We start from the raw sequence: 21,090 nt of genomic DNA, 5'->3' as shown, positions 1-21,090 counted from the left end.
GATTAGCCCTTGTGGCTAAAGGGATCAGGGGGTATGGAGAGAAGGCAGGTACAGGATACTGAGTTGGATGATCAGCCATGATCATATTGAATGGCGGTGCAGGCTCAAAGGGCCGAATGGCCTCTACTCCTGCACCTATTTTCTATGTTTCTATGTTTCAAATCCCATCAATGAATCTGAAAATTCTATAGCATGACCATCCCATTAGGCTACCAATGTTAGACAACTGACACTTCTGGCAGACTTACAAATAAAAGTCCTATCTTGATTTTCCAGGCACAAGCCCACCTAGAAACAAACTTGTAACTGGTGCATTTTGAACTAATATTACCAATACTGCACGGTTCAGGATAAGTCATTTACATTGTTTAATCAACCCATGATGGAGAAACGAAAGAAACAATGGCACTTGTATCAACAATAAGTTTGTATTTAAGTTTATGTAATAAAACAGATCTAAGGATCATTTACAGGATCATTGGAACATCAAAACTGATGACAGTAATTTGGTCCATTTATCTTGCACTGGCATTAGCATCATACTTTAATTAGTTTAGTTTAGTTTAGAGATGTAGCGTGGAAACAGGCCCTTCGGTTCGGCACCGACCAGTGATCCCTGCACATTAACACTACCCTACACACACTAGGGACAATTTACATTTATACCAAGCCAATTAACCTACTAACCTGTACGTCTTTCAAGGTTTTCTACTAATCACTTTCCCTAATTTGCTACTAATTACTGTCACTAATCTTCTCTTATCAATTTTACTGCATTTTCTGTCTTTTGCATAGTTTCTACTTCAAATATTTATCTAAATATCTCCTAAGTATCTGTAGTGGAGTAAGTTTTAAACTACATCAAATATTATTGTGTTACTGGTATTCAATGCAGTTTTCCAAGGCTTCATACCCATTAGCGTTTTTCTATGACAAGCGTTCTGGATGTTTCAGCGTTTGCCTGGTCTGTCTGGTTTGAGTCACCAAAAGCCATTATGCAATATTAATGCAACATGCATTTGTATCTTTTCAATAAGAGGCACAAAAACGTAACTGATTGTAGAAACAAAGATCTTATAGAGGGCGGGGAAGAGAAAAATTTGACATACAAGGATGGAGTTAAAGGGAAAGAGAGTATAGAAAAAGTTAAGAACACCAGAATTAATGGGGCAGAAAGCTCACGAAGGGATAGGTTGGAAATAAATATTCTAAGGGGAGTAAGAGGCAACCATGGCTGAAAAAGGAAGTTAGGGATGGAATAAAACTAAAAGAAAAGGTGTATAACATAGCAAAAAGTAGAGGGAAGCCAGAGGATTGGGAAACTTTCAAAGGACATCAGAAGGAAACAAAAAGGGCTATACGGGGTGAAAAGATGATGTACTGTATGAGGGTAAACTGGCCAAGAATATAAAGAAGGACGTCCTGCAGCCCCGACGTCGGACTTACAACACCCCAGTGAGCGGTCCTGAACATCGGGCCGCCCGTAGCGGCAACTGAGGAGGGCACGGGGAGGCCCTGACCACGGGGAACAATGGAGGAAGAGACTGACTTTGGTGCCTTCCCACACAGTGGGAAACTTTGATTCTGCTGTGTGGGGATGTTTTATGTCAAATCCTATAGTGTGTTGTGTCCCTTAATTTTTATTGTGCGGCTGTATGGGAATTTCATTTCACTGTGCCATCTGGCACATGTGATGAATAAATCTATCTTGTATCTTGTATCTCTTGTAAGAAGGATAGTATAAGCTTCTTTAGATATGTTGAGAGAAAAAGATTAGTAAAGACAAATGTGGGTCCCTTGAAGGCAGAAACAAGTGAAATTATTATGGGGAACAAGGAAATGGCAGAAGAGTTGAACAGGTACTTTGGTTCTGTCTTCACTAAGGTAGATACAAACAATCTCCCAGGTGTACAAGAGGACAGAAGATCTAAGGAGACTGAGGAACAGAAAGAAATTTGCATTAGGCAAGAAATAGTATTGGGCAGACTGATGGGACTGAAGGTTGATAAATCCTCAGGGCCAGAAGTAAAGACCAGGAATTCCATGAGCAATGACAGGCTGTCTGCACTCGCCTTAATGCATATTCACAATGATTTTGCCCATGACTTGGGCAAATACATTCTCGGAAAATGGAACTGGAAAATGTGATTTATGGCTAAATGGCAATATATGCTAGTCTGCCAAAAGTGTTGTCCAAGTCTGTGAGAGGAACCCTGAACTGTCTGCTAATCCCCTCACACTTTGGGAGCCCAAACAGGGCACTGCAAGAAGGGGTAGAAGTCGGACTACCAACATCAGTGCGGAATGACACAGGCCTTGGACAGGGTTAACGAACTGAGGACTGCCATTAAAGATAAAGTCACACTTTGGGAGACTAAAACGGGGCACTGCAAGAAGTGGTAGAAGTAGGGCCACGCACATCAGTGTACTGCGGAACGAAACATGCTTTGACAGCATTAACAAACTGAGGACTGCCATGCTGGATAAACTGGTCTGAGGTGCTATATTCGTGGAACCAGGGATGGCATATAGGCTAAGGCCAACAAATGCATTAGTAGAAGTAGTGGTAAATGGCAATATACATTCAGGAGTACCTGAATGATTTTGCAGCATCATGCCAGCATGCTGAGTGACAGTGACGGGTGTGATGGCGCGACACTGTTGCAGCGGCCCCTTCAACCTGTCTGTCTTTTTTAATATTTTGTCTAGTTAAATGCAGTTGTTCGTGTTTTTTAATAGTGTTTTTAATTGTATATATGTGGGGGACGGTGGGGGGGAAACTTAAAAAAAATGTGTTCCCTGCACGGGAGACCTGACCTTTTTTCCTGTCGGGTCTCCGTTGTCGTTGGGGCCGAGCACCGTTGAGCGGCCTCCTGCTGGAACAACCTGGGGGCTCCAGTCGCAGAGCCTGTGGAGCTGCGGACTTACCATCATGGGGCTGGTTGTCCTCGGAGTGTGGGGAGCCGTGGTGGCGCGCTGTTGCAGCCCGACCCCGGAGCTCGGAGGCTCCAGCTGCAGCAGGAGGCTCCAGCGGATTGGGACATCGGGAGCTCGCGGGTCCGGGTGGAGACCCCATTCCGGAGCTCCCGCAACGCGACTTCTCCAGCCCGTGTCGCGGGGTTGGAACGACCCGGAGCGGGGCCGTACAACGGCCCAGCGTGGATTCAATGGCCGCCGGAAATTCCAGCGCCCTGCCGGGGCTCCAACTTTGTGACTTTTGGGCCTGGAGCGGGGCCGTACATCGCCCGGCGCAACCTAAAATGGTCGTGGAACTTACCACCGCCCGCCTGGGGCTTCAACATCGGGAGAAAGATGGTGAAGGGGAGAGAAATACTTTGCCTTCCATCACAGTGAGAAGGAGATTCACTGTGATGGATGTTTGTGTAAATTGAATTGTGTGTATGTCTTGTAGGAATTGTCTCTGTTTGTATGGCTGTGGAAACTAAGTTTCGTTTTAACGCCTCACTGAGGTTCAAATGGCATGTAATAAATATTCAATTCAATTCAATTCAATATTCAACTAAGAACTAATTCAGTCATGCTCGTTGGCGTGGCTCAACAATAGTAACACTGGGTGAATCTTTAAAATTCTACTTACCATGCTACTCACCTTTATGTGACATTTACCTGGAGCACCTGAATGATTATGCAGTATCTTACCAGCATGTTTGATTGTTCGGTAAACTATATGATGAATTGTGAAATTTATGTTATCTATATAATATTAAAACTCTGTGGCTGGCTGGCTGTGTGTGTTTCTGCCTGACTTGTGGGTGCCAGCCTTTGATTCCTGCCTTTGATTCGTTGCTACGCCAACACCAGACCCAGAAACGCCCAGATTTTTTCCATTTCGGTAGAGATTTCACTTTTCATTCCAAGTATCCACTCCTCATTAAATTTCATCGTGTTTATGTACTCATTTTTAATAAAATCCTTCTTTCCCCCCCCACTCACTCATTTTGTCACCTCCTGCTGGCCAGCGACCATAACGGCTGCTGGCACCTGCCTCTCGCCTCAAAGACGCCATTTAAAAACAGCCGCACTGCTGAGTCCTGAACGGCTTGAGTTGGAAGACCACGTCTCCCGTGGGGGCTATGGGTCTAGTGTTATATATTTTTATGTTATGGAATCAAAATCAAGAATTATAAATTCACATTTCAAAAATGGTTTCACAATTCAGTAGTACTGATTTTCAGTATTCCATACTGATATTTGAGAATACATGAGGTTGCATGCAAAATACTGATTTTCAAAAATCCAGTTTCGCTGTAGTACGTTCTATTGCGTTTATGTGAGAAATATCGATTTCCCCAACAAAATACTAATTTTCAGCCATCAAAATATGGAAATGCTCGGTGAAACTTGGCAGCTCTGCAATTATTCACAATCACAAATTGGGTTTGAGAATTCAAAATGTGATGTGTGATCTTGTTTAAGGGTCACCATGGAACTTAAATTTGTTATAATAATATGACAGTAAAATAGGTTAGTTTGAAAGTGATCATAGTAATGTAAATGCACTATTTAGTTTGACTTCAATTTTCATGATGGAAATTGAAGTCGAACTAAATGTTGTAATCACATCACTATTCCATGTTAAAATTGATGTTGGGAAGTTGTTAGGTCAGGAGGATCATTAAAAGTGCACTGCACACACTAACACAGTCTAACAGTAACAGGCAATCAAATTAACACACAAAACATTTTCTAAAAAAGGTTTTCTTTACTGCAAAAACTTACAGTATTTTATTTGCAGTTTTTGCATGCTCCTTTATAACATTTTACGTAACATTTTACAACAGTACAACTTGATTATTAAAACAATAATTCTTGATTTAAAAAAATGTATACAACAATAATCCCAATCATCCCATTCTACCCACTCTTGACTCAACTAAAATTATTTCTGAAATATAGATCATAAATTTGGTGCAAAAATGCTCCAGAATAAGCTTTAAAATACACCAGAGATCATCTAAAACCCCAGAGCTTTCAGGTCTCTTAAGCGGGCCCTGGAACCCGGACGTGAGGGGGTTCACGCTCGTGATGTGCGCTGCTCGCACATTATTTCACATAATTATTTTGTTATCCTGTCATGCCACCCCCCTTTTTGAAAAGCTTCATACGGGCCTGGTATGTTGGCCTTCATAATGAGAGGATTTGAGGATAGGAGTAAAGAGGTCCTTCTGCAGTTGTATAGGACTGGTGAGACCACATCTGGAATATTGTGTGCAGTTTTGGTCATATGAGGAAAGGTTGGAAAGACTGGGCTTGGATTCACTGGAATTTAGAAGGATGAGAGGGTATCTTATAGAAACATATAAAATTATAAAAGGACTGGACAAGCTAGATGCAGGAAAAATGGTCCCAATGTTGGGGGAGTCCAGAGCCAGGGGGCACAGTCTAAGAATAAAGGGGAGTCCATTTAAAACTGAGATGAGAAAAAATGTTTTCACCCAGAGAGTTATGAATTTGTGGAATTCTCTGCCACAGAATGTAGTCGAGGCCAATTCACTGGATGAATTTCAAAGAGAGTTAGATAGAGCTCTTGGGGCTAGCGGAATCAAGGGATATGGGATGAAGGCAGGCACAGGTTACTGATTGTGGATGATCAGCTATGATCACAATGAATGGCGGTGCTGTCTCAAAGGGCCAAATGGCCCCCTCCTGCTCCTATTTTCTATGTTTCTATGTTTCTATATGCAGGTGCTGGTTTACAGAAAAAAGGACGCAATGTGCTGGAGTGACTCGGCTGGTCAGGCAACATCTCTGGAGAACATGGATAAGCAACGTTTTGTGTCGTGACCCTTCTTCAATATGAAACATCACCTATCCATGTTCTCAAAAGATGCTGCCTAACTTGCTGAGTCACTCTAGCACTTTGAGTCAGATCGGAACTGATTGCTTTTGGGCTCAAATAGTTGCATTGCATATTTTCTGAAAATTGAATCTGGAGACAGCAAACCAGCTTATGAATGGATGAGAGAAACTTGAACTGTTCAGTCATCCTGCACTTCTGCTAGGAAACATACATTTATTTGAGAATGTAGCCATTAATATTTAACATGGCATCTGTTACTGAGGATTCACTTTATTGTCTGCCTTCTGCAATTGCAAAGTCATTTACTGAGTTTCTATTTCCTGGAAACATGTGCCTTGGTAAGCAACATTAATGCACACATGATTTTTTTCATTTGATGCTCATTGCACTTCTCCTAGTTTTACATCATTATTAGATTGAAAAATAATGCATGGATGACCTGATATTATGGCCCTCAAATGACCCACAGTCAGGTAGAACTGTGATTAGGCCATTAGCCCACTGGAGTCTCATCCCTGAAGTCTGGAAATAGCCATAAGATTTGTTATTACTTTCATCACAAGTCAATCTTGACAGCTTTTCATGCCTGATTCTGGTGAGCATCATGAGACAATATTTTCACATTAACAGGAGATTTAAAGCCAAAAGCATAAATGAACAGGATGTGTTTAACAGGATATGATGCATCACCTCACATGCATTGATCTCCATTGAAGTCATTGAAACCTGAAACATCTACTGCCAGAGATCAAACATGGAATTCTGGTCCATAGTGTCATACAAGAATTTAGGAAATAATTACTGCAAACACAGCAGATGAGAGACAAAGTGATTTAGGTCAAAAGCCTTTCGTCAGAACTCTTCTTCAAAACTTTGCTCGACAGATGCTGGATGATCAAATAAGTAATTTCCGCATTTCATATTTACTTTACAAAGCATTTACAATATTTTACTTTTAACTAATGTTAACTTTTTTAATTGTTCCACGTTACTGTTCCAGATTATTTTACGTAGCCTCCAATACTAAATTTCACTTGAGGAATGGGATCTGTTTAAGCAATATGCTGGCCTGTGGGCAAGATGTTTGATTCATTAAAAAGAAAATCCCTAGTTCCGTCAATGACTTGTTACACTAAAGGTGAATACATTTTCCAGTGAGAGGATCAGAAAGAGCAATCTCAGTGTGCAGGACAGGGGGATGGAGGTACGGCCACCAATAATGGAGCCAAAAAAAGAAGTGTTTTTTGTTCAAGAGACCAAAAGAGAAACACTTGCGTTTGCAGAGATAGAGGAAACAGAGATTCCAAGGCTGAGTCCAAGAAGAAATTTAAAAGTAAGATGAGAATTCACAAATGGTTAGGGAACCGTTGTAGCTGGTGGGCACATGATGTGAGAATGGAACTTGATCTATCAAAGTATCTGTGACAGAGATTTGTTTTGAACTTATTTTTGGAGGGTGGAAGATGACAGTTTGTCGAAGAAAACATTGGAGTGGTTAAGAAGAGGGAAACAAAGGTGAGCTGAAGCAAGAGTGTAAACAAGAAATGTTAAGAGTTGGAAGTAAACAACCCCATGGAGAGGATGCAGGTTGCAGTACTCACTTCATCTTCACACAAATATTATAGCAGTCTAGACCATCGCTACTCAGTCACTCTAGGACATTGTCATTAATCTATTGAATACTCATGCCCACCTTTTTAATGCTGCAGTACAGTTGCATGAAGCTTGTATCATCTTCTGGCGTACACATTTAACTGAATAGATTTTCGACGTTCAGGAGTAAGCCATTTAGAACGGAGACGAGAAAACACTTTTGCTCACAGAGAGTGATGAGTGTGGAATTCTCTGCCTCAGAGGGCAGTGGAGGCGGGTTCTCTGGATACTTTCAAGAGAGAGCTAGATAGGGCTCTTAAAAATAACGGAGTCAGGGGATATGGGGAGAAGGCAGGAAAGGGGTACTGATTGGGGATGATCAGCCATGATCACATTGAATGGCGGTGCTGGCTCATAGGGCCGAATGGCCTACTCCTACACCTATAGTCTATTGTCTATTGTCTATTGTCTATTGTTCAATAGCCAAGATATATGTCAGTGCTTCTTCTGTGAAGGAAACATCTCCGATTTACTTTCAAACAGATAAGTGCAATCGCTAATCTCATGCAACTAAAGCACAGTTCTCTCCCACACGCAAGGTACATGTTTCAAGACCCCCAGATAATAAACCATTGCCGGAGTTGTAAAATAAAGTAGGTGATATGAGGACAAACATCGACACGAGATACTGTAGATACTGGAATCATGAGTTAAACGCAAAGTGTTGGAGTAACTCAGTGGGTCAGGTAACATCTGCGGAGGGAATGGAAAGACAATGCTTCTACTGATCCGCTGAGTTACTCCAGCACTTTGTGTTTTACTGCTGATAAATGTCTTCCAGCAGCCTCAGGAAATAAATGGTTTCCAACATCCCTGCCAATAGCATGAAATGAGCTCCCAGTTGCGAGGTGACTCCAATGGTAAAGGACATTTAGGGAGGAGACTCAAAACTGCTAACCTACAGTCCAGGCATAGAACTATTTCTCTTGAGCCGTAGAAAAGGTTTGAATGCTTAGTTCACCATTTAGCTGCAAACGTTAAGCTACCTGACTGTGAAAATTAAAAGGAGCATTATTTCAGCAACTTAACATTGGACTCTGAAAAGTTACATTTATCTGATATTCTCAATTTGCTGAACTTGTTTATGACCCCCTTTAAACCAAGTATTTATTTTTCAATTTTGAACAGTGTTACATAATACTCCGAATGACAGGTCCTTTTTTCCCCCTGAATTTGCAAGGGGAATAGATTTCTACCGGTTCCTCCTGCACTTTAAATTTGGACAAGTTTGTGGAAACTTTCTGTCAGTCCTTTATTTTTGGTAGCGTTTTTATTTCACAGTCAAGCTGCTGCTTTCTTTCTTGTTTCATTTACAACCCCCAATGAAAATGGCATCCTCGTTGTCTTTGTAATACATCTGTTAGTTCGTGAAGGCTGTGTGCTGATTTCAGTTCTGGCCAGATTTCCTAACCGACTTCCTCGACTGAAATGGAAAGTAATTGGCGAGGAATTGCACCGTTCTTCATCTGGTGGCACAGCAGGATCCTAGGCAAGGAAGCGGACTCAATCAGTTAATCCTCACACACAACCCTGTTGAGTAATCCACTATTAACCTTTAATGACCTTGTGTGCATTCTCTCTACACACCGAACAATACTAGGAACAGCACGTTTGTTTACTGGCATTGCTAAATTGGAAAGCATGCAAGTGTGATATTAGCTTTGGACCCATTTGCAGTTTTTTTTTTCTTCTTGGGGGCTGCTGAGCTTTAGCTTATCTGTGCTTGTCAGAAATTGAATGCAACAGATATAACAGGTTAACAAGATACAGGGATGTTCATTTCAGAACACAGGCATTTTCTCAAAAAATTGACAAGTAAACATAGAAAATAGGTGCAGGATAGGCCATTTGGCCTTTCGAGGCAGCACCATCATTCAATGTAATCATGGCTGATTATCCAAAATCAGTACCCCATTCCGACTTTTTCCCCTTATCCCTTGATTCCGTTAGCCCTCAGAATATAAATCTAACACTCTTGAAAATTGACTTTTTTTCCCCCTGTGATCATTCTACCTTTCTGCACATTGCTCCGAGCATCCAGAGAGAGGTATTTAATGAGCATACTCCAATCTGACACATATGCGGCCAAGGTTTGTAAATCGAGGGCTTTCCCGGCCATCTCATTACGTCATCTGCTCTCGTAAATTGTATTGATTTTCCAAATTAAAAGACAAATGGTTTTAAAGCATATGGGAACACCGAGTTGTTTATTACACATAATGCAAAAGTCAGGGTTTTCTCTATGCATTAGGTTATATACTAACAAGCATAAAAGTGTTGATGAACAGGATTAGCGGGCAATTTCTCTGATCTACAATCTTCAACTGGCCGAGATATTTCACACGAAGATACTGGAAAATCCCCGGCTTAATGACAATCATTCTCAACCTGTTCAACAGAAGTGTCTTTATGGAACATTTATACTATTCCGATTAAATTTAGCTTTAAACATTTCTGCCGTCCACCTCCAATTACATTTACCAACCTATTGCATTTCCCATCTGCCACTGATGTACCGGAGGACACTGGGGCGCTAGAGAAGAAGTTGGAGGTGCCCTGGCGGAGATTTATAAATCATCATTAGACACTATGGAATTCTTTGCCACAGAAGGTTATGGAGACAATGTCAGTAGATATTTTTAAGGCAGAAAGAGCTAGATTTTTTATTAGTACGGGTGTCAGAGGGTCAGAGGTTATGGGGAGAAGGAGATTGGGGTTAGGAAGGAGAGATAGATCAGCCATGATTGAATGGTGCTTGACAGGCGGAATGGCCTGATTCTACTCCTTTTCCTTATGACCTTGACCATTTGGATAAAGAGGGTTGATTAGGGATGGTTAGCATGCTTGGGAGATTGTGTCTCATCAATATGAATTAGTTTTTTGAAGAAATGACCAAAAATGTTGATGAGAGCGGAGCCATAGATATTATCTATTTGTATTTGATCTATTTATATTGCAATACAGGCTGCTCTAGAAGATTACATCTCAAGGGATCCAGGAAGAGCTAGCTGACTAGATGGAAAAATGGCTTCATGGAAGGAAGCCGAGGGTGATGGGGGAAGGTTGTTTTTCCGACTGGTGTGCCTCAGGGTTCGGTGCTGGGCCCATTGTTGTTTGTGGTTTATACCAACAATTGGGATGAGAATGTAGAAGGCATGATTAGTAAATTTGCAGATAACACTAAAGTGGGTGGTATTGTAGATAGTGAAAATGGTTATCAAATATTACAGCAGCATTTGATCAGTTAGGTAAATGGGCTGACGAATGTTTAATGGAGTTTTATGCAGATAAGTACTGAGTGCCGCATTTTGGAAAATCAAACCAGGGCAGGATCTTCACAATGAATGGCAGAGATTTGCGGTGTTTTGCGGTAGAACAGAGGGATTTAGGGCAGGCGAGAATTTTATTCCTTGGAACACAGGTGGATGAAGATGATCTTATGCATATAAATTATGTGTATAACGTCATGGGGAATAGCTAGGGTCGATGCACAGTCTTTTATCCAGAGTAGGGAAATCTAGAATCAAGTGAGAGGGGAAAGATTTAATAGCAAACTGAGGAGCAACTTTTTCACACAGGGGATGGGGAATGTGTGGAACTAGCTGAGAGATGGGATAGTATAATGACATTTAAAGACAATTGCACAGGTATATGGATAGAATATGTTTAGAGGGATATGGGCCAAATGCGGACAGGTGGGACTCGTGTAGCTGGGGCATCTTGGCCGCCATGGGCAATTTGGGCTGAACGGCCTGTTTCCCTGCTCTATGACTACGACTATGATTCTATCTCCTCCCACCTATTCCATTTTTCTTCTTTCCTGGCACTTCCATCCTTTCCAATACTTTGTTTTCTTTTCCCTTCTTGGTACTTCGCATTTCGCCTTCTTTTATCTCTCCCACAGTCACCATTTTTCTTTCATATCACTATCTATAGCTCAATTTCCTTCCTTTTGCTCCTGTTCTTTCGATGCGCTTCACCCCCTTCACGTCCAATTTTGATCAACCTGAAAAGATATTTGAAATCTTTTTTTTTTCCAGAGATTGCGCCTGACCTGCCAAGTATTTCCAGCATTTTGTTTTTGTTTCAGAGTCACAGTTGTGGAGCGGTAGAGTTGGTGCCTTAAAGCACCAGATCCTGACTAGGGATGCCGTCTGTGCAGACTTTGTTTACTCCGGGTGCTCTGGTTTGACCATATTTCAAAGATGTGCAGGTTTGCAGGTTAATTGGTTTCCGCAAATTGTCCCTCATGTGTAGGATAGAACTAGTGTATGGGTGATTGCTGGTCGGCACAGATTCAGTGGGCCAAAGAGCCAGTGTCCACTCTGCATCTTTAAACTAAACTAAATTAAAGTTGTAGAGTTTGAGAAAGGAAATATTTAACACTTGAAGTATGACCTATTTGCCAGAAAGTACTGTTTAACATAGCTTCTGTAACACTTGGTACCTCTGCAGTGTTATTCAGGATTTCATGGGTCTGTTTACTATAACCTCTGTCTTCTTGTCAGGCCTTAACTATTTTAAGGCCCTTCGTCCAGCAGACCTGTTTTTGGCCATCTTGTGCGCCTGGCTTTCTGTTGTGGGCAGTCATCTTCTAGGACTGCAAATGCCATAAACCTTTTGTCTTTCTCTTCTGCATTCATTAAGGAACTTGGTAGCTTCTTTCGGGAAGAGCCCAAGATGTCTGCCCGGGATAGTTGCAAATGGAAAATTGAATTTGTGATTCGGATGCAGAGATTTTAATCTTAACGTCATCCGTTGTTCCTTAAAATGTGAAGAGGCTATTCTGCCCATCAGGCATATGCCAGCTCTCTGAGCATTCAATCCCTCACTACAACTCCACTCTAACTTATGCTCTCTCACCCAATCTGAAGAGCTGTGGCAAACCAAACAAGTGTGACTTTAATGGAACAAGTGTTTTAATGATATCTGTGCTTCTGTTGGTTGTTCAAAGATGCCATCATTGAGGATGTGGGCCAGAAAATTAACCTTTTCCTATCCGTTGTATGCAATATGAAGTATATTTTCAAAAGATCCATAAGCTGTGGCTGCAAATGGAAAATTAAAATTGATGATAGGGATGCAGAGATTTAAATCTTACATTGTTCAATGGTGAAGAGGCTGCTCTCAGAACATTCCCAATGGTCTAATTCCCCCACTAGAATTCCACTACAATTTATTCTCTCTCATGTGCCCATTAACTCCCCCCTGATTAGCTTAGTTTAATTTAGAGATACAGCACGGAAACAGGCCCTTTAGCCCACCAAGTCTGCATCGACCAGCGATCCCCGCACATTAACACTACCCTACCTACACACACTAGGGACAATTTTCACATACACCAAGCCAATTAACCTATAAACCTGTACGACTTTGGAGTGTGGGAGGAAACCGATGATCTCGGAGAAAACCCACGCAGTCACGGGAAGAATGTACAAACACCGTACAGACCGCAACCATCGTCCAGAATGAACCCGGGTTTCCCGCGCTACAATCGCTGTAAGGCCACAACTCTACTGCTGCACCACTGTGGCCGCACACAAATGAGTTTTTTTCGTGAACGCAGTCCCCCACTACCACAAATTCTGCAGTTGAGTACCCCACATTTGGGGACATCGCAGGCATCAGCACACCCGAAGAGCAATGGGATAGCCTCGTCCAGGGAGAACCACCTTTTTGATCACGGTCTCTCCCCTTCTCCAGTCAACAACTGCCAGGTCATTTATAGCAGCAAATTAATCTACCAGTTTATCTCTGGTTTATAGGAGGAAACCAGAACACCCAGAGGAAGCACTCCCCCGTCATGGAGGGAATGTGGAAAGTCCAATCAGATAGCACTCAAGATCAGGATTAAGGTGTTACTGTACCACCCAAATTGCATGTTCTTTTATCTATGTTTATATTAATGTTATTATGTTTATGTTAACTAAGATGACAGTAGATAATTGATAGCTTTTGTGATAATTATTTTCCTTTGCCTTCTGAGTTTACTCTATTTGGATCAAAAATTTGTCTTGTTGTATGTTTTTGATTACTACGCAAAATAAAGATGAGTTCCAAAGCAAATCATTGTAATAATCTAACAGAAGTGACTCAGAAAATAGAATCATATACTTACTACAGATAACTGAAAATGTTTTCCAAGATCCTATTCATAGGTACATAAATAGTGACCTGGATTCATAATCAAATTTGAAAATTAATTTACTGTTGTGAGTCCAGCAATTCAAGAGAAGCAATTGCCAGCTGTGCGACATCTAATTTTACAATCTCCTTCTATTATAATCCTATTGATGTGAAGGGGTCAAGGACAGAGCGTTCTCGTCGTGGCCCTGTTTTCACTAATCTTTCCACCACAAGAGACATGAAGCACAAGAAGCGCAAGACAGACACCATTGTATGCAGATGCTGAGAAGTGTGTTCGGCTCTGACTGAACAACTTCTAATCTTGTGTGTGCACTCGATAAGAAGATTTATCTTAGGAACTTCCCTCTTACTTGCAGATAGTTAATATGTTAGTTTAGACATACAGCCTGGATACAACTCCTTCGGCCCACCAAGTCCACACAGGGCATCGATCACCCATAAATTAGTTCCATCCTACACACCCAGGGCAATTTACAGGAGCCAATTAACCTACAGATCTGCATGTCTTTGATATGCGGTGCCTAGACGAAACATGAGCACCAGGAAAATCAAAAAAGCTGGAGAAACTCAGCGGGTGCAGCAGCATCTATGGAGCGAAGGAAATAGGCAATGTTTCGGGCCGAAACCCTATGGGTTTCGGCCCGAAACATTGCCTACTTCCTTCGCTCCATAGATGCTGCTGCACCCGCTGAGTTTCTCCAGCTTTTTTGTGTACCTTCGATTCTCCAGCATCTGCAGTTCCTTCTTAAACACCAGGAAAATCATGTAGTCAGAAGGTAAATGTGCAAACTCTGCGCAGACAGCACCGATAGTCAGGATCGAATCCAGTTCCCTGGCGCTCTGAGAATCCAACTCTACTGTTGCGCCACTATGCCGTCCTTACCTGGGAGGAGTAGAATTACTTCAGATATTCCAGTGGTCTGCACATATTTTAAAAGTATATTTTATTCTTTCCACAGGCTGTAAGACTAAGGTGGCAAAAGAGAGAGGGAGACAGGAAAACTCTGTTCCCAAGAGGTAAAGAATGTCAGCAGGTTTGATGACAAAACAAGTGGAAATGATCTTGCATGAGGCAATTGCAAATTGACACAAAATGCAGGAGTAACTCAGCGGGACATGCAGATTCTCTGGAGAGAAGGAATGGATGATGTTTCGGGTCGAGACTCATCTTCAGACTGATGGCAGGGGAATCAGAGGTACATAGATAAGGAAGTGTATAGATAAGGAAGTGTAAGGTGTGAAAACAGGACAAAGGGAATGAAGATAGAGGAAAATGTAGAATAGTGTTGGTTGGAAAAAGGTAACAACAAAGCAAATAGAGGTAAAATGTCGTCAGAGACAGTAAGACTGATCAGAGAACTTGGAAGGGGGAGGGGATGGAAAGTGAGGGAAAGCAAGAGCTATTTGGAGGTCAATGTTCATGCCGCTGGGTACTCAAGCGAAATATGAGGTTCTGTTACTCCAATTTGCACTGGGCTTCACTCTGACAATGGAGGGGGCCCAAGACAGAAAGGTCAATGTGGGAAAGGGAGGGAGGGAGAGATAAAGTGTTTAGTAACTGGTTTTCCGAGATAAAACATGGTCACAGATTGTTTCTGGGTTAAAACCTGGTCATACAAGCAATTACAAGGCGTGTCTATCAAATGAACATAGCAGTTCACCAAACCAAAATTCTCTCTGGCATAAATGTTCAATTCATGTTCTGCATTTAATATAGTTTCTGAAAATGCTGACTGTAATTGGATCAGTGATAGGTTTTTTGGAGATCCAAAATATGAAAATAACCTACCTTTTAACAGTTATACTTCAGATAAATGAATCGCTGAGGAAACTATCACTACCTGAAGAGGCAGCGTTTAGCCGCAGTCTCCAGTCTAGGCATGTGAACCCTTATTCCTGGAGCATTAACAAGGCCAATGTGTCAGGTTAAAACAGCCGTACCTGCCATGTAACAACACAAATAGCGTAAATTGCAAGAATTGCAAGAATGAATTCCACCTTGGCACCTTTAAATATTAATCGAAGTTTTGGAGCCATTTTGGCTACTGGGCAGTTGGGGGTTTGAGTTACCAGTGTAAGTTTATCTAGGTTTGGAGTGTGGAGTGTGAGATGAGGTTCAGTGGTGACAGGACATCCCTTATATCCAGAAATATTGTTGGATTTCTCCACCTCTTCATTATAGCAAGTGCCTAAAATTCATCTGTGTTTTTGGACATCCATGAGACACGCTATTGGATAGAGCATTTAAATGCATGCTCAGGCAAAGGGCATGTTATCCATTGGAGTTCACCAAAGGTGTTTGACTAGGTGAACAGTAAGGCTTGCAAGAGGTTAGATAATGGCATCCTTGAAAACCCAGTCATTTTTGTCCTCAAAATTACTTCAGTATTTTGATTGCAAGAAACTGCACAATTTTATCACCAGTTTCCTTTGAAATTATAAAGATACAATTTTACGTTAAAGATCTAAATCCATTGCAGCACTTTTCTTCACAGCACATGCATGAGGTCAATGATTTTTTGGAAACTTAAAAACATAGAAAATAGGTGCAGGAATAGGACATTCGGCCCTACGAGCCAGCACCATCATTCAATATGGCTCATTGGGGACATGGCTCCATGGACATGTCTCCATGAGGACATCCTGGAGTCCAGTGCGAGTGTGGACGGCTATCTGACTGTTCAGGTGGAGACGGACTGCAGAGAGAGTGACAGCAGTGATCACATCACGGTGAAGGAGCATGTGTGTGGCCCGGACATTGAACTGATGGCTGTGGGTTTCCGCTTATGCTGTGTGCCCTGGGGATTCTCACACGCCGTTGTGGTGGCTGTTTAAGTCTATGTTTTTTTTTATGTGGTTATGTATCTTGTTGCTTTTTTGTATGACTGTTGGCAAATCAAATTCCTTGTATGTTTACATACTTGGCTAATAAATTAATTACAATATGATCATGGCTGATCATCCAAAATCAGTACCCCGTTCCTGCTTACTCCCCAATTCATAAGGAATAGGAGCAGAATTAGGCCATTTGGCCCATCAAGTTTACTTTGCCATTCAATCATGGCTGATCTATCTCTCCCTACAAACCCCATTTTCCTGCCTTCTCCCCATTAACCTGTAAGCAACAACGAACACAACATGCCTTCTTACCACGTCTCTAACTAATAAGACAGCCCAATATGCTTGATAGGAGCTTACTCAGATCTACACCAACACAGCTCTGAAAAGTACAGAGAGGTTATTCAACCACAAATGTTTACAGCAGGCAGAGCTACAAACTCAACTCCTTTGCCAACCAAACAGAGCCCCCATAGCCAACCATTTCTAAATGGAAATGGTTTACAACCGTAATTAATCAAAGCCAGCAGAGTAGCACAGCAAGTGGAGTTTCTCCCTCAGATCTCCAGCAATCCGCGTTCAATCCTGATCTCCAGTGCTGACTGTGTTGATTGCATATTCTCCCCCTGACTGTAGCTTCAATAGTAGTCAATAGTCTATTTAATTGTCATTTGGACCCCTGGAGGTCCAAATGAAATGCCGTTTCTGCAGCCATACATTACACACAAATAGACTCCAGACACAACATAATTACATTTTACATAAACATCCATCACATAGCTGTGATGGAAGGCCAAATAAACTTATCTCTCCACTGCACTCTCTCCCCCCCGATGTCAGAGTCAAAGTCAAAGCCCCCGGCTGGCGATGGCGATTGTCCCGCGGCCATCAAAGCCACGCCGGGTGGTGCGAGGTCGCACACCGGGTCTTGGTGTTAAAGAATATGTGGCTCGCAGAGTCCCGCGGCCGTTCCAAGGTGCTAGGCCAATGGAGCTCTTCGAAATCGGGCGGGAGAAGTCGCCGTTGCATAAAAAGGGTTAGGATTAAAGCCTCCGACTCAGCAGCAGCACAGCAGCAGCAGCAGCAGCACCGCTAAAGTCTGCCGCGACGGTGAGGTGAGTCGGCATTGGTCCCCGGCTTCTTCCTGTTGGACTCCTCTTTGCGGCCCCAACGACAACTGAGACCCGACAAAGAAAAGTGCTGTCCAGTGCAGGGAGAGATGCAAAGTTTGTCCCCACCCCCCCCCACCCCCCACACACACACCCCCAACATAAAATAACAAAAACTACTATAAAACACAGACAAAAAATGATAAAAAGCGGTGGGCTGCAGAGGCCGCTGCTGACCAGAGTCGCGGCCTACCGGGTTCCCATCACATGCTCTGATTTCCTCCCACCACGCTGGCTGGTAGGATAATTAACTACTGTAAGATTGCCCCTTGCTTATAGCTGAGAGGCCCTACAAGTCCGTGCCGAACTGTAGATTGCCCCTTGCTTATAGCTGAGAGGTAGAATATGGGATGAAGGTGCCAATGGGAATAAAATGAGAATAAAATGGGTTAGGATTAAATTTGGGCAGCACAGTGGTGCAGCAGTAAAGTTGCTGACTTACATTGGCAGTGACCCAGGTTCGATCCTGACTATGAGTGCTGTCTGTGCAGAGTTTGTACGTTCTCCCTGTGATAGCGTGGGTTTTTCTCTGGTTTCTTCCCACACTCTAAAGACATACAGGTTTGTAGGTTAATTGGCTTCCGTATTTCTTGATTAGAACAGGTGTCAGAAGTTATGGGGAGAAGGCAGAAGAATGGGGTTAGGAGGGAGAGATAGATCAGCCATGATTGAATGGCAGAATAGACTTTATGGGCCAAATGGCCCAATTCTACTCCTATCCCTTATGACTTTATGACCTGTAAATTGTAAATTGTCCCTAGAGTGTAGGATAGTGCTGTGTATGGGGTGACCACTGTTTGGTGTGGACTTGGTGGGCCAGTTTTTCATGTTGTATTTCTAAATTCTAGTCTAAAGAATTAACATTCTGGTTATTGACTGCCATAGACTAGGTGGGCTGAAAGGCCTATTTCTATGCTCCATCTTTCTATAACTGCGATTGTAACCGTTGATTGTTTCTGAGATGAAAATAAAATGGAAAAAATCAAGGTATAAATCCTTGTATTCATTTGAGGTAACTTAAAGTATAATAACCAAGCCAACTCTTCTTTGTGAAGATGGGACAATGTGGTGGAGCCAGCTGCTGCCTGTGTTACTGGCACACCGTGCAGCTGCTCTGATTATAGTATAATCTGATCACTTCATGTTAATCATTTTCAGGACTGTAATGAGCCAAATGTACATGGTGTGCACATATTTTCTTCTCCTATGCATTTCCAATCCTGAGACGTCAGGATCTGCCAGTCTGCGTCACTTAAGCCTGATGTGCAACTGAGCGATCAACACTGACTATGCACCACATGTCTGATTCCACGGACGTCTTTTTCATACTCTGCCAAATTTTACAATAGGTTCCAAACTTGTAAATTTTCCATCTGAATTTGTGCTCTAATGTTTCACATGAAAACAGTATTCCCAGCAACGGCTGGCAAGTTCAGTGATTTGAATTGAATTGAATAAATGTTATTAGCCAAGTATGTGTACATACAAGGAATTTGCCTTGGTGCTTTGCTCGCAAGGATAACAACCCGATATACCACAGACAATTGAAAATAAAACATGTGAAGAATAACATAGAATACCAGAGCAAAAGGAGGCTACAGATTTTTGGTTCTTGTGTAGAGCCACTGCTCATGGAAAAAAGGTGCTTTTATGTCTGGCTGGGATGGCTTTGAGTTCAAAGAGTTTGTGGCCATGGTGGGAGGGGGTCAGAGATGATCTTACCCGCTCGCATCCTGGCCCTTGTAGTGTACAATTCGTCAGTGGTGTGCCAGGACACAAGCAACACCACTGACAATTCAGGTGAATAAAAAAAAATTATTTGGCTTGAATCTGTTGTCATGTTTACAAGGATTCATTGCAGAACTTTCCAATCTCAGGAAAGTTTCGCAAGATTTTACCAGTTAAATGAAAGACAGTCCAGTAGATGTATTCCTGTCATTGATGATGGAATGATCATATACAGTAGCAGTCAAGCTGTAAAGCCCCTTTCTGCAGATGAAGTACATTGATTTTTTTTTAGAGAGGAAAAGTGGCAATTGAATTGAATCTCTTCCATCTTCATTTGCAGTTATCCCACTGAGATTCAACTGATCAAGATAGAATGGAATTTTGTTTTTGCCTCACCTTTTCTCCGATGTAAACAACATGAGTAATATTTGGACAATTCAACTTCAATTCAACTTTAATGTCATCGCACAAATACAAGTATCAGTACAACGAAATGCAGTTTTGCGTCAGACCGTAGTAGTTGTACATAAAGAGAAAAAACAAGAAAAAAATAGAAAGAGAAGATACAGAATAATCAGGAAATACAGAATGATTAAACAAAGGGGGACGGAGGGACCAGAGAAGTCTATCGTCGGGACTCCGAGTTCAGCAGTGTGATTGTGTTGTTAGAAGCTTTTCCTCATCCTGCTGGTACGTGACCTGAGGCTCCTGTACCGCCTCCCTGATGGGAGGAGGGCAAACAGTCCATGGTTGGGGTGTGAGGGGTCTTTGATGATCTTCCCAGCCCGACTCAGACACCGTTTTCGGTGGAGGGCATCCATGGCAGGGAGCGGGGCACCGATGATGTGCTGCGCGGTTTTCACCACCCGTTGTAGTGCTTTCCTGTCCGCAGCAGTGCAGCGAATTGAATTGAATTGAATTGAATTGAATTGAATTGAATTGAATCCCATTTGCCCACATTTGGTCCATATCTCTCTAAACCTTTCCTATCCATGTACCTGTCCAAGTGTCTTTTAAATGTAACTACTGTATCTGCCTCAATCAACTCCTCCCACCTCTGAGTGAAAATGTAACCACTCTGTTTCCTATTAAATCGTTCCACTCTCACCTTAAACCAATGTCCTCTAGTTCTTGATTCACCTACTCTGGGTAAAATAAACTATGGATTTACCCTATCTATTCCCCTTATGATCCTGTACACCTCTATAAGATCACCCCTCAGCCTCCTGCACTCCAAGAAATAAAGTACTAGCCTGCTCAACCTCTCCCTATAGCTCAGATACTCCACTCCTCATAACATCCTTGTAAATCGTCTCTGCACACTTTTCATCTTAATGACATCCTTCCTACAGCAAGATGACTAAAACGGACACAATATCCTTACCAACAACTCATAACATAGCTTTCTAACCTATATTCAGTACCCTGATTGATGAAGGCCAATGTACCAAAACTCTTTACCACCCTTTCTAGCTGTGATGCCACTTTCAAGGAACTGTGCACCTGCACTCCTAGATCCTTCTGCCCTACAACAGTCCCCAGAGCCTTACCTGCCCTGTCTCCTTTTCACCTCTAACGTTTGACACTTATTCCATCCATCTGCCATTCATACGCCCCACACCTGTTTCCACCTATCACTTGCCAGTGACAATTATGTGGAATTCATTGCCACAAAAGGCTGTGGAGGCCAAGCCAATGGATATTTTAAAGGGAGAGATGGATAGATTCTTGATT

General features: G+C 42.2%; 1 non-coding gene across 1 annotated transcript; it reads right to left on the bottom strand.

The window, feature by feature from the left end:
• Positions 1-13,016: 13,016 nt before the first annotated feature.
• LOC129704845 (U1 spliceosomal RNA) lies at positions 13,017-13,184 on the bottom strand. The gene has a single exon (XR_008724800.1). It is a non-coding gene; the product is annotated as a U1 spliceosomal RNA (small nuclear RNA).
• Positions 13,185-21,090: the final 7,906 nt, after the last annotated feature.

The sequence above is a fragment of the Leucoraja erinacea genome, chromosome 1 (genome assembly GCF_028641065.1).
Source record: "Leucoraja erinacea ecotype New England chromosome 1, Leri_hhj_1, whole genome shotgun sequence".
Taxonomy (NCBI): Eukaryota; Metazoa; Chordata; class Chondrichthyes; order Rajiformes; family Rajidae; genus Leucoraja; species Leucoraja erinaceus.
This window is presented reverse-complemented; position numbering and strand designations above follow the sequence as displayed.